This window comes from Mobula hypostoma, chromosome 5 (genome assembly GCF_963921235.1).
Source record: "Mobula hypostoma chromosome 5, sMobHyp1.1, whole genome shotgun sequence".
Lineage (NCBI taxonomy): Eukaryota > Metazoa > Chordata > Chondrichthyes > Myliobatiformes > Myliobatidae > Mobula > Mobula hypostoma.
This window is the reverse complement of record NC_086101.1, coordinates 137,035,010-137,050,318: the sequence shown is the minus strand read 5'-3', so window position 1 is coordinate 137,050,318 and position 15,309 is coordinate 137,035,010.

Below are 15,309 nucleotides of genomic sequence, written 5' to 3'. Positions count from 1 at the left end.
GCAGTGATTGCCTGACACTAACAATGGAGGAAAAGTTTCTGTTCTGGGAAGCCTTCACATTGCTAACCTTTCTAAGAATAATTATGGGAAAAGACCTGTTTCACTTAAACTGAACAATCTGTTGCAGAGGGATAGAATTTGAGAGAAGTCACCACATCTCACTGACTACTCCCCTAAACAAAAAATCATCTCTACCAAAATAAACACAAGGGTCAGCCTCTTCTTCCAATGTTGGCATTTCTTCTGACACTGCTTTACAATGTTTACAGGGCCCAGAGGATTTGAATAATGCTCACTTGGAATGAATAGCAGGCATTCCCCTGTTATGAAAATACAGGGCAGAGATTCAGGATATAAGATGTTCGGAAGAGTGCAGATATCTGATGAGTTGTACGGGCATGGGTGGGGGGGGGGAGAAAAATTAGAGAATTGGGAGAAGCAAAGAAGGGTTGTAAACATAGAAGACAATTTTGCATCAATAAAGAAGGTGGCTGTACAATGACCTTCCTCCAGTTTAAGTGAAGATGTTCATTGATAAACACATAATATTCAATTCCATTCACAAGCTGTCAGGAAATGAAAAAGCCTATACCTGCAACACCCACATTGGCTGACATGTGGCATGAAGCTGATGTGCGTGGACTATCAGGCAATAGCCATCTCCAGGAGAGGGTAACCTAATGATTGCATTAAACATTTCCCGAAACACTTGAGCATTACCAGTACATAATGGCTTGGCATGCTGGAAAAATAGCAGTAAGTTCCATATTTCCACCTTGCTTTAATAGAGAGTAAAAAAAGCAACCTATGGTGAAGGAGAATCAGGATATTAATAGAGATCATTGGACAATTTGAGCTCATAAGCTGTAAGCTTTGCAAAAACAACATTTTGCCCTTGCCTGTAAGTATCTAGAAACAGCTAAAAGCAGCAGAGTTAAAGCTGCTGCACAGTGTTGAGGCTGACATTTTACAGCATAATGCACCTTTAAATGAGATTTTAGTCCTAGCATGAAATGGAATCACAGAGACTGAACAATCGAAACTGTAGAGGATCATTGCTGTAGCTGGCATTCCTTCAGAGAAAATTTTAATATCTTGTTTAATTCCTTTTCTTTAACTGCCTACCTTTGATCTCTTTCCAAACAGACTTCCCTTTCTTTCACTTGTTTCTCTTTCTGTCCCTGTTCTGTCTCTAATTCACCACCTCCACCATCCCTGTCCTTCCACCTCCATTTCTAAATCAATTCTTAAATATATGTCTATCAGTTGGTCTTGAAAAGTAGTATTTTAGAAGCATTAATGTTCAAACACATTTTGCCTATTATAAAAAAGACAGTGAGAATCTGTCCTCACCATTCTGCCAACATGTTTTTCATGGTATTGATGTATTGACGTTCAAGGTCTACAATAGCAAAGACCTCAGTCAAGAGTTGCCAAACCCATCTGCATAGACATGGTCAGACTGAAGTTCCATCCGTCCCAGGACACACATCTGGCAAACCAGTCACCACAACGCTCTCATTTAGGAGCTGCAGGTGCGTTAGATTTGGTTTTGTATCTGGCTTGTTGAGACCGAGTTACAGCAGGACTAAATGTGCCCAACAACCAGCTGCCAGTTATTTGTCCTGGAAGTCAAGCTTTCACGATGCAGTAGAAGGACTAAATCTCAAGCTGAGCGAAGAGCTGGACCTTCTTTGTAAGCCACTGCAACGTGCAAAAGAGTTATGGCAGCTCACATTAATAATCTTGCTATGGGTTTACAAATGTATGGCAGAGACTAGAAAAATGCTATGGTCCTCCAGAGGCAATCAAAGAATCTGTCTTCAGTAGACTTGATAGTTTTCCAAAGGCTCCTCACTTAAAGAACCACAGAAGCTACAGCAGCTAGCAGATCTGTTGTCAGAACTGCAAGCCACCAAAAACAAACAAACAAACAAACAAACTAGGGTCACCTACTAGGGCTGAGTTTCTTCGACACAGCAAGAAGAATAAACCCTATAGTAGAGAAATTACTGAACAATATCCAAGAGTAGATAGCAGAAAGTTTCAGGTATAAAACAAAGCATCATGCCCCATCCACCATCTGCATTCTTTGTGGACTTTGCCGCCACACAGAAATGCAAAAGGACTCTAATTTTTTGCTCTCAACTTCCAGTAACACCTCATTCAAAGGGAGGTCTCCAGCAAAAGCATGGAAAAGCAAAGCCTTATCGTGGTCATCAAAACTGAAGTAGAAAACTCTATTATGTACCCCAATAGATAACTCCTGGTCCATAAATCACCCCTTAAGGAATTGCAGAGGATTCAGAAAAAAAATGCTTGTAGACTGGAGATGCTTTCTAAAAGGGCATTCAGTATGTTTCAAATGATGTGCTTCAAAAGCACACCAAGTAAAACACTGTAAAGCTATCATACATTGCACTGAGCCCAACAGTGACCATCAGTTATCAGCACTTCATTCAGGACCAGCACCTTGGGCTACTACTGGCTCTAGCACATCCGCAGCAGAGCATGGCAGGGAGGCAGCTGAGCATGTACCCTATGTAGCTACTTCCTCATGCACGGAGGTATGCAGGAAAAGGCAAATCCTGCTCTAAAATACGTCTAGTCAATATCTACCCGAAAGGACATCCTGAGCAAAACATAAAAGCATATCTGATATTGAACGATTAGGGTAATATGTCATTGACAAAGTCAACTTTCTTTGACATATTCAGTATTCTAAGCTCTGTTTCCCCATATACTCCAAAGACATGTACTGGGATATCAGAAGTTGCCAGAAGTAGAGTCAGTGGATTTGTTGTGAATCAATATGTGGGTACCCTTGCCAAACCTCATTGAGTACAACAATATTTCCAACAACAGGGATGAAATCCCAACTCCTAAAGCTGCACGTGGTTAGCTGAAAAGATTCCTCCACTTGATTCTTTTGCTGAGATTCTCCAGTTGCTTGGCAGAGACACTATCCATGCACATGAGGTATGTGAACAGTGCAGTGGCTGGCACAGTGCACCTTATGGCCAACAACTGGACCTGAGTTGGTCATAATGGGTGAAGTCTGCCTCGATGGTGTTCGTCAGCCCATTGCCAGCATATTTAAGACTAATGTCTCTGAGAACAGGTGCCCAAGTCATTTCAGACCCTGTGAGGATAGAATCTATGTGAAATAGATGATCGAAGGTAAGTAAGCCAAGCACCCTGACATACTTACCTCTGCTCAACCAGATTTAGACAAGCTAGTCTTCTGTCACTCAAAAGATGATGATAAGCTAGCACCTTCCACCAAAGATGAGGTCTTCCTTCAAATCATGAACAAAGAGTTTAGCAAAGACAAGTCAAACAGTTGGGTAGCTCCCCTTCCTTTCCGCTCTCCATGACAACTCCTACCAAACAACAGAGACCGAGCTCTTGGTCAACTCATGCCCTTCAGTCCCACATTGAGAAGGAAACAAGAAGTGAAAGCTCATCATGTGGAGTTCATGGAAAGATTCTACAGGAGCAATCATGTTGAGCTAGCTTTTCCATCAGATCCCAACAAAGAAAACTGGTATTTGCCCAACTTTGGTGTTTACCACCCCCAGAAACCCACACAAATACGAATTGTCTTTGATTCTAGTTCACAGCCCAAGGTATATTACTGAACAATGTGCCCTTGTGGGGTCCAGACATCAATAACAGTCTGCTTTGGGTCCTCATGTGCTTCAGAACGGAGTCAGTTGCAGTGATGATAGACATTGAACAAGTGTTCCACAGCTTCCTAGTAAGAAAGGATCAACAAGACTACCTCAGAATCTTGTGGTTTTGTGACCACCAATTGGACAACAAGACTCTTAAGTATTGTATGAGAGATCATGTATTTGGTAACTGTCTCACTGTCTCTCAGTGGCAATCTATGACGTTAAGAAAACAGCTATCGAGGGAGAGAAGGAATTCAGCACTGAAGCATAGAAGTACATAGAAAGGCATTTCTATGTTGATGATGGTCTTAAATCATTTTCTAGTGCAGAAGGAGCAATGAGTGTGTTGAAAGCAGCGCAAGACATGTTGGCACAGTCTAATCTCTGACTGCATAGATTGCATCCGACAGTGCTGAGGTCAAGCAATGTTTCCCATCTGAAGATCTGACCAAAGGTCTACAGAATCTTGATCTTGGGACAGATGCCGTACAGTCTGGGCCTTGGATGGTATCTCATTATCGACACCCTTATTTTCCAATTTGCCGATACTGAAAGATTGGTGGTGTGCTATTGACTATCCATAGCCTATTTGACTATCTTGAACTTGCTGTTCCATTCAGTATCCAGGGACGCTTCATATTAAGAGAGATGATCTCAGACACTTGTGAACAGGATATCCCAATCCGCATGTTTCTTCCCTCCAAGATCTTAAAGGCTTAAAAAAATCTAAGAATCTACAGAATTCCACTATTAAAAGATAGAGGTATACATCTTCTGTAATGCATTAACTGAAGCTATTGCTGCTGTTGTATACCTGAAAGTCATAGGCGCTGCTGGATATAGTGAAGTTAGATTCATCCTGGGTAAGGCAAAGCTGGTTCCCAAACCAGATTTCACCATACCAAGACTTGAACTTGGAGCCATTGTTCTAGCAGTTGAGATGGTAGAAATGATATCTGAAGAATTGGACATAGAACTAGATGGTATCAAGTTCTTTACCAACAGTAATGTTGTACTTGGTTATATATTGAATGAAACAAGGAGATTCTGTTTATGTACGTAATAGGATCCAACATATCAGAGGATCAACCCAGAAGGATCGTTGTTTCTACTGATCTCAACCTAGCTGATCATAGCACAAGAGGGCTCCACGCTAATCAGCTCACCCTCTCCTCATGACTAACTGGCCCAGCATTTCTTGCTGATCCTCAAGAGGAACATAGTCACAATTCTTGTGAATCTCCTCTGGACCCTCTCTAATGCCTGCATGTCTTTTTTTAGATAAAGAGCCCAAAACTGTTCACAATATTCCAAATGTGGTCTGAGCAATGCCTTATAAAGCCTTAGCATTACATCGTTGCTGTTATATTTTGATCCTCTCGAAGCAAATACTAACATTATATTAGTCTCCCTTACCACCGACTCAACCTGTAAATTAACCTTTAGGAAATCTTGCGTAAGGACTTCCAAGTCCTTTTGTACCTCTGAGTTTTGAATTTTCTTCCTGTTTAGAAAGTAGACTGTCTTTATTCCTTCTACCAAAGTGCATGACCATACAATTTCCTACACTGTTTTCCATTGCCAGTCTTTGCCCATTCTCCCAATCTGTTTAAGTCTAGACTCCCTGCTTCATCAACACTACCTGCCCCTCCACCTAACTTTGTATCATCCGCAAACTTGGCCACTAAGCCATCAATTCTGTCATCCAAATTATTGATATAAAATGTGAAAAGAAGGTGTCCCAACACCAACCTTTGCAGAATATCACTAGCCAACCAGAAAAAGCCCTCTTTATTCCAGACATCCCACCTCTCCCAAAAGTTCCGGGAGTCTCCTGCATATTAATAGTGGCTCCCTGATGCCCACAAATTATATACAATATTCCGGAAATCGATTTTTTTTTTGCCAGCGAGAGAGAGAGAGAGAGAGCGAGCGAGAGCACGAAAGAGAGAGTGTGAGTGAGAGTGCGCGAGAGAGAGCGCTGTGGCAGAGTGTTCCAGAAAAAGAAAATATAAAACGTACGTCACCCCAGACTACACTAAAGTGTACCCCTGCCTAATAGGGGTAAAAAATAATGACAGTGTTGCTCACTGCACTGTTTGCAACAGTGACTTTTCTATTGCCCATGGTGGGTTAAGACTGTAAAAGACATGTTGAGGTGAGTTTAACAGGTGTCATTCGTTCATTAGCATAGCTAACGTTATTTAAACTGGCTGGCTAGCTGCTAAGGAGTTATTCTATTGCAGGCATCCCACCTCTCCCGGAAGTTCTGGGAGTCTCCCGCAAATTGATGGTGCTACCTCCCTGAAGTGAGTTTTTGCAGGGTGGGATGTCTGTTATTCCAACTCTTTGTCTCCTGCCAGCCAGACAATGCTATAATCTTTTCTGTAATACCATGGGCTCATATCTTGTTAAGCAGCCTCATACGTGCCACCTTGTCAAAGGCCTTCTGAAAATCCAAGTAAACAACATCCACTGACTCTCATTTGTCTATCCTGCCAGTTAGTTCCTCAAAGAATTCCAGCAGATTTGTCATGCAAGATTTTTGCTGAAGGAAGCCTTAAGCAAAGGTCTTGAGTTCTTTGCCACATGTGGAGCAGGAGGTGCTCAATGGAATAGATGGGTGTGTAATTTGCGAAGCAGTACAATTCTGAGCTTTGTCTGTGTCTGATCCATGGTCTCAAAGATCTCGATGCCATCACAAGTGTTCTGTTTGAGCGGCCTTGGGACATGGATTTTCAGTGCTTTGGGGATGCATTCTTTCAAGGAAGTTTTTACAACAGTCTAGAATCTTTTTCTCTGTGCACTTCATAAATCAATGCAAGGAAAAGAAAATGATGTATTTTTTTAGCATCCTTAAGTCTGCAGGAATTCTCAAAGCCCTTAATAGCCACTATGATAGGAAACTCACAGCCAATTTGCAGACAGCAAGGAGTCCCAAGGTGATAATGACTCAATAATCTGGTTTAGTGTTGTTTGTTGATAGACAATGATGTGCCGCAAAGTTGATAAAATTCTCCCTGCTCTATATCATAGTGCAATGTGTTGCTTCTCCTAATAGTAAGAATGGATACTTGGTTTAACATCTCAGCCAGCTGGCAAAGTTGAAGCCAGAAACACCTAAACTAGAAACGAGGTAGAAATAAAGCACTGAATGAAATTTAGAAATAGAACTCAGATTTTAGATGCTGTGTATAAAGGAGCGACATTGCAAAATTTGACACAGTTTTATAAATTGCAGTGTACATCATGGATCTATGCCAATGTTGTGTAACTTATTAATGTAGCCCTTTAGACAAGCATGCTCAAAGGGAAGTAGCTATAAGATCCGGTACATCCTTCAATCTGGTTTGAATTGGCCCTGTTGCTTCTTAAAGAGAAGCAGCAATGCATGCTCTGAACAGCACTTTCAGCGTGTATATGGTATTTAAGCACACATTTCTATCATTCCTTCACAGCCACAAAGGACTGTTAGATTACTTCCCCATTGTATTAAGTCCACACAAACATGTTCTGTCTTTTCAATGTGCAACTGCACTCCATTACAGTCAAAAATGAGGCATAGCAGAGGGATTTTATTATAGAATTATACGCAAGATGTTTTTGCACGATGCAATAACCTTAATCTTATTTTTACTTTGCTTCAAGTTATGCAAAGAGCACTCTTGTCAAGAATTTCTGGCCTGCATGCCAGGAACTTTGAAAGGTAAATAAACCATTTACTCAGCACAGCGCCACAGTGGTGCTGCTCGCAGAGTGGCTGCCTCACAATGCCAGAGACCCAGGCTCAGTCCTAATCTTGGGGGGCTGTTTGTGGGGAGTTTGCACATTCTCCCTGTGACCACATGAGTGCCTTCTGGGCACGCCGGTTTCCCCCTACCTCCCAAAGACGTGCCAGCTGATAGGTTAATTGTAGATTGACACTAGTGTGCAGTTGAGTGATAGGACCTGGGGGAAGCTGATGAGATTGTGGGGAGAATATAACTGTGAACTGAATGTAGGATGACTCTAAACTGGTGGCTGAAGGTCAGTGTAAACCTAGTGGACTGAATAGCCTGTTTCTGCTCTGTGACTTATCACAGAATGTGAAGAGAGGCTGTGACTCTGCAGGGACTCACTCATGAGGTTATAGTCCTGCCTCATTGAGGCTTTTTTCCCTGTTCAGGAAACCGATGGACATGAGTACTCGCTAAACTACCGTGTACAATAACTGCCTGTTCTGTCGGTTTCACATTCAGCACTGGGCTGGCTCTCCTGCACGCATCTGGGAATCCATAGGTAATGGGATTCTCAAGGCAATGCTTCCAGCTACACTGGTGTAGGAGATGGTGAACTGGAGCCCTGCCTGCTGTCTTGGGAGTGGAGTGAGTTCCTGTGGCCCAAGATTTGATAGAAACAGGAAGGAGAAAGTCCCGGGTATTTACCCCTAAGTCAATACCATTAAAGATAGTTCATACTTCCCCTATCATTTTCATTTTTGATTATGGGATCTTCCTATGTATAAAATAGTTGCAACATTTGTTACATTAATGCTTGCAAAGCACCCTGGGAGATTCTAGAGTCATGGAGCACTGCAGCACAGAAGCAGTTTGTGCTGACTTTTTATTTTGCCTAGCCCCTTCGACCTGCATCTGTCCCTCCAGATCACTCCATCCATGTACTTATCCAAAATGTTGCACCCTCCAGTTCCGCTGGCAGCTGGCTCCATCCTCCCATAACCCTCTAGGTGTGGAGGTTCCCTCTCAGGTTCACCTTAAATATTTCACCTTTTGCCCTTAACCTATGACCTGTAGCTTTAGTTTCACCTAGCTTTAGTGGAAAAAGTCTGCTGGCATTGACCCCTATCTGTACCCCTCATCCTTTTGTACATCTCTGTCAAATCTTCCCTCATTCTCCTACACTCCAGAGAAACTCTGAGTGAAAGACATTCACCACGTCCAGGTTGGTACCCTGCTGCTTAAACTGCAGCCATGCTGCACATCCAAACAGCTCTGAAACATTGTACCTATGGAGTTCCTGGGTCCATACTTGCATCCAACACCCAGTCTAATCTGATATTACCAGCACTTTGATCTGAAATTTACAGGAAACTGTGCAGCCATCGCTGCCATTTCTCCCTGTGTGATAGATTGAAATATCTTCTAATCTCTGGACTTGCCTATATTAGCTCTGACCTTGTGTACACTATTTCTGCACTGACAGCCTTGGACTGCGGGACTCTCAACTTAATGAGAAACAGGGGAATGCTTCATTCTCTCTGTAAACTCTAATCCATCATGTAGATTACTGTTTTGGGAATAAAATGTTTCAAACTTATGGATCCTTGTTAATTCTGTAGAAAAACATATAACTGTTCCGAGCGATTTAAAATAGTGTTTGATGAATATTTGTTCCATGGGGAATGTGCTGGGTTTGCTGAAGAGAGGGTTACAACAGGATGGATTTGAATTTTGCTAACAATGTATTAGGTACAGACAGTCAGTCTGCATTGTGTTATAATTTCTTTATTTCAATATCCACATGATTAGATGACTAGGTAATTAGTGTAGAAACAGCAGGGGCTCTGACAGAAATACTTCAAATGCCATTAGGAACGGGGATGGTGCTGGAGGATTGGCGTATTGCTCATGTGGTTCCACTGTTTAAAAAGGGTTCTAAGAGTAAACATAGCATTTATCGGCCTGTGAGTTTGATATCAGTGGTGGGTAAGTTGATGGAAAGTATTCTTAGAGATGGTATATATAATCATCTGGATAGACAGGATCTGATTAGGAACAGTCAACATGGATTTGTGCGTGGAAGGTCATGTTTGACAAATCTTATTGAATTTTTTGAAGAGGTTACTAGGAAAGTTGATGAGGGTAAAGCGGTGGATGTTGTCTATATGGACTTCAGTAAGGCTTTTGACAAGGTTCCACTCGGAAGGTTAGTTAGGAAGGTTCAATTGTTAGGTATTAATATTGAAGTAGTAAAATGGATTCAGCAGTGGCTGGATGGGAGAAGCCAGAGAGTAGTGGTGGGTAACTGTTTGTCAGATTGGAGGCCGGTGACTTGTGGTGTGCCTCAGGGATCTGTAATGGGTCCAATGTTGTTTGTCATATACATTAATGATCTGGATGATGGGGTGGTAAATTGGATTAGTAAGTATGCAGATGATGCTAATATAGGTGGCATTGTGGATAATGAAGTAGGTTTTCAAAGCTTGCAGAGAGATTTAGGCCAGTTAGAAGAGTGGGCTGAAAGATGGCAGATGGAGTTTAATGCTGATAAATGTGAGGTGCTACATTTTGGTAGGACTAATCAAAATAGGACATACATGGTAAATGGTAGGGCATTGAAGAATGCAGTAGAACAGAGGGATCTAGGAATAATGGTGCATAGTTCCCTGAAGGTGGAATCTCATGTGGATAGGGTGGTGAAGAGACCTTTTGGTATGCTGGCCTTTATAAATCAGTGCATTGGGTATAGGAGTTGGGATGTAATGTTAAAATTGTACAAGGCATTGGTAAGACCAAATTTGGAGTATTGTGTGTAGTTTTGGTCACCGAATCATAGGAAAGATGTCAACAAAACAGAGAAAGTACTGAGAAGATTTACTAGAATGTTACCTGGATTTCAGCACCTAAGTTACAGAGAAAGGTTGAACAAGTTGGGTCTTTATTCTTTGGAGCATAGAAGGTTGAGGGGGGACTTAATAGAGGTATTGAAAATTATGAGGGGTATAGATAGAGTTGACGTGGATAGGCTTTTTCCATTGAGAGTAGGGGAGATTCAAACAAGAGGACATGAGTTGAGAGTTAAAGGGCAAACGTTTAGGGGTAACACGAGGGGGAACTTCTTTACTCAGAGAGTGGTAGCTGTGTGGAACGAGCTTCCAGCAGAAGTGGTAGAGGCAGGTTCAATATTGCCATTTAAAGTAAATTTGGATAGCTATATGGACAGGAAAGGAATAGAGGGTTATGGGCTGAGTGCAAGTCGGTGGGACTAGGTGAGAGTAAACGTTCGGCATGGACTAGAAGGGCCAAGGTGGCCTGTTTCCGTGCTGTCATTGTTATATGGTTATATGGTTACTAATTTGGTTTTCAGTTTTGCAAAGGATTATCAGTTCTTCAACACCTTGTTTTGCCTAGTCAACACTTGAATCACAAAGACATAGAAGACTGGGACTGTGAAGTGGGTAAATGGAGTTAGTATAGATAGGTGCAACAGTTACTGTTGGACACGATGAGCCAAAGGGCCTGTTTTTGAGCTGGATGACTCTATAACACTAACTAATACCTGAAAGCATGTATCGCCAAGCTTCTATCCCACTGTTACAAGACTATTCTTGACTTCACAATTGACCTCGTTATGGCCCAACACAGTGTCTGGCTGCACTGCACTTTCTCTGCGACTGTAACACTTTGTTCTGCATCGTGCAATTGTTTTTCCTTCTACTATCTTGACGAATTGGGGAGAAGAAATGATCTGTATGAATGGGATGCATTTTCATTGTAACTCAGTACATTTACCAATTTAGCCAAATGTGGTTTTTCTTTCTTTGCCCTTTCAAATCCTTCATGATATTTAAAACTTATGTTGAATCTTTTCTTCTTGCCAGGTGTTGAAGGCCCAATGTCAGAAGTCTTTAGTTCCTAAGCATTGGAAGTGCTTAACATTTACCTTTCCTTCCCAACCTGTTTTTTCATCTTCTGGATGAATAATCTCTTACCTCAACCATTCAATGGTTCCATTTAATATCAGAAAATGTATACAGTATACAACCTGAAATTATTTCTCTTCGCAAGCATCCACAAAAATAGAAGAGAGCCCCAAAGAATGAATGACAGAAAAACCTTAGAGCCCCAAAGCCCCTTCTCCACACAAGCAGCAGCAAAGCATCAACCCTCACCCCTCCCACTCCCCCATTTATCTCAGCAGGAAGCATCAGTGCCCATCACCCGACAAGCAAACCATTGCAAAGCCCCCAAACAGAGACCATGATCTGCAATCCAACAAAACCTATTGTTCACCTGACAGTGCAATATGCCACAGCTCTCTCTCTCTCTCTCTCTCTCACTAACATGGGGCAGAGAGGTGCCACCACAGCGAAAGGAGAGACTACCAAGACAGTCGCTGTTACAATGTTACAGTCTGCTGCACAGCTTTTATTCTGAGCTTTTCCTGAAATATGTTTAAAGATCTTTAGTTCAATAATTCTAACACGTTCCTCCAACCCCTCAATACCCCACAGACATCCACCTGCCCACCCCTCACCATCTGTCAGAGCAATGTTCTGCTGCTTTTAGGGCTGTGGAGAGCTAGGGTAATGGGTCATCTGGAACACTGAAGAGTTGAGGTGGATCTTTCTTGCTAGACGTGCATAGTTCAGAGAAATTGCGGGGGCCCTGGCAGAAATATTTAAAATGTCGCTGTCTACGGGTGAAGTGCCGGAGGATCGGAGAGTGGCTCATTTTGTTCCGTTGTTTAAAAAAGGATCGAAAAGTAATCCGGGAAATTATAGGCCGGTGAGTTTAACGTCAGTAGTAGGTAAGTTATTGGAGGGAGTACTAAGAGACAGAATCTACAAGCATTTGGATAGACAGGGGCTTATTAGGGAGAGTCAACATGGCTTTATGCGTGGTAGGTCATGTTTGACCAATCTGTTGGAGTTTTTTGAGGAGGTTACCAGGAAAGTGGATGAAGGGAAGGCAGTGGATATTGTCTACATGGACTTCAGTAAGGCCCTTGACAATGTCCCACATGAGAGGTTAGTTAGGAAAATTCAGTCGCTAGGTATACATAGAGAGGTGGTAAATTGGATTAGACATTGGCTCGATGGAAGAAGCCAGAGAGAGGTGGTAGAGAATTGCTTCTCTGAGTGGAGGCCTGTGACTAGTGGTGTGCTACAGGGATCAGTGCTGGGTCCATTGTTATTTGTCATCTATATCAATGATCTAGACGATAATGTGGTAAATTGGATCAGCAAGTTTGCTGATGATACAAAGATTTGAGGTGTAGTAGACAGTGAGGAAGGTTTTCAGAGCCTGCAGAGGAACTTGGACCAGCTGGAAAAATGGGCTGAAAAATGGCAGATGGAGTTTAATACTAACAAGTGTGAGGTATCGCACGTTGGAAGGACAAACCAACGTAGAACATACAGGGTTAATGGTAAGGCACTGAGGAGTGCAGTGGAACAGAGGGATCTGGGAATACAGATACAAAATTCCCTAAAAGTGTCGTCACAGGTAGATAGGGTCGTAAAGAGAGCTTTTGGTACATTGGCCTTTATTAATCGAAGTATTGAGTATAAGAGCTGGAATGTTATGATGAGGTTGTATAAGGCATTGGTGAGGCCGAATCTGGAGTATTGTGTTCAGTTTTGGTCACCAAATTACAGGAAGGATATAAATAAGGTTGAAAGAGTGCAGAGAAGGTTTACAAGGATGATGCCGGGACTTGAGAAACTCAGTTACAGAGAAAGGTTGAATAGGTTAGGACTTTATTCCCTGGAACGTAGAAGAATGAGGGGAGATTTGATAGAGGTATATAAAATTATGATGGGTATAGATAGAGTGAATGCAAGCAGGCTTTTTCCACTGAGGCAAGGGGAGAAAAAAAAGAGGACATGGGTTAAGGGTGAGGGGGGAAAAGTTTAAAGGGAACATTAGAGGGGGCTTCCTCACACAGAGAATGGTGGGAGTATGGAATGAGCTGCCAGACGAGGTGGTAAATGCTGGTTCTTTTTTAACATTTAAGAATAAATTGGACAGATACATGGATGGGAGGTGTATGGAGGGATATGGGCCGTGTGCAGGTCAGTGGGACTAGGCAGAAAATGGTTCGGCACAGCCAAGAAGGGCCAAAGGGCCTGTTTCTGTGCTGTAGTTTCTATGGTTTCTATGGTAAGAACTCACTCATTTGACAACAAGGATACAGGACCTCAACAGACATCATCATGGAGACACAGAACTCAGCCTTTCTGTTTCCAGAACTCTTTTACAAGGGGATTATTTGTTTAGTCTACCAGGCCATGCCTGTCCTTGCCGCTGTCAGTGCATCCCAGCAAAAATATACATGTGTTGCGTTTCTGTTGAAGCAATCTTAAACTACCACCAACAATTTAAAAGTGACTAAAAACTACCAACAACAACTTAAAATGCGAAGGAATAGGAAGCCAATTATTAATTATTAGATCTCAGTTGATCTGATTCGCATTTGCCATGTTTGATTCTGCAGTCATTAATTCTCTTATGTAATGTAATGTATCAAGCTCAGTTCTGAACTTTTCAGTTCAACTCTAGATTCAGTAAGCTATTTTGGAAGAAGATGCCAGGGTTGCATTGTTCAAAGATCTGTTGCCTGGTATCACCTCTGAATGGATAGATTCACATTTTACAGTTATGGCACTTGTTCTAAACCCCACACACCAGAGGAAATAACTTCCCTCTATCCAGCCTTCCAAATACTATAAAAACTCCTGCCTTGACTCAGTCAAAATCACATATATTCTCATTGTCTTATTATGTGAAATTGTTGTTTTGTTTGTTTTGTTGTAGCAGTACCGTGCAAAGACAAAACATTATTATAAATTACAAAATAAATCACTAGTACAGAAAAAGCTGAAAATGAGGTAGAATTCATGGGTTTTACTGTTCAGAAATCTGATGGTGGGAGAGAAGAAGCTGTTTCTGAATCATTGAGTATTGGTCTTCAGGCCCCTGTACCTCCTTCCTGATGGTGGCAATGAGAAGAGGGCCTTGTTACAAAGATCTCCCCCTTAGTAATTAACAACAACAGAAGAACACGTGAATTTACACAACCAAGTACCTGTGTGCTCACCTACCAAGTTTTCCTGACCCTCCATGAACAGTCAAAGAATAAAAAAGGTATTACCAATAAAAGTCTATGCTGGCCATCTATTCCTCTGATCTCCATATGTCCATGGGTCCTCCAGATCTGTGATGGTTGGTCTCTGGAGAGTTATTGCTATTAGATCACTTGGAGTGTCTGCTTTTATATTCATTCCTTATCAGTTCAAATGTTGGATATCATGTTATTGGCTATGGGTTATTTGTCTAATCTTTAACATTTCTTATTGGATCTGGTCCAAACTAACATCCATTTATTGCCCTTCTTTAAGTGACAACTGAGAACTGGTAATTTATGTCTCTTTGTTCTCTTTGATCCTGGCTCAAACCAATAACCAGCTTGAATCACTCAGGGCAGATATAGACCCCATGATTCGCAAACCTGCAAATTATATTATATCAAAGAACACCTCACAAATAACTTCTTATTTGGAAATTATCTCTAGTCCAATAAGTTACCTGAAGCATCATTGTGTCTACATTAAAACACTGATCAAGCAACTTCAGTCCACAAAATGGTGGATGCAGAGCAGCTTCACAAAATGACAGCCTCCATCTCCTTCGAACCTGATTGAATTTTTTGAGGATGTGACTAAACACTTTGATGAAGGTAGAGCAGTAGATGTAGTGTATATGGATTTCAGCAAGGCAGTTGATACGGCACCCCATGCAAGTCTTATTGAGAGAGTAAGGGGGCATGTGATCCAAAGGGACATTGCTTTGTGGATTCAGAACTGGCTTGCCCACAGAAGGCAAAGAATGGTTGTAGATGGGTCATATTC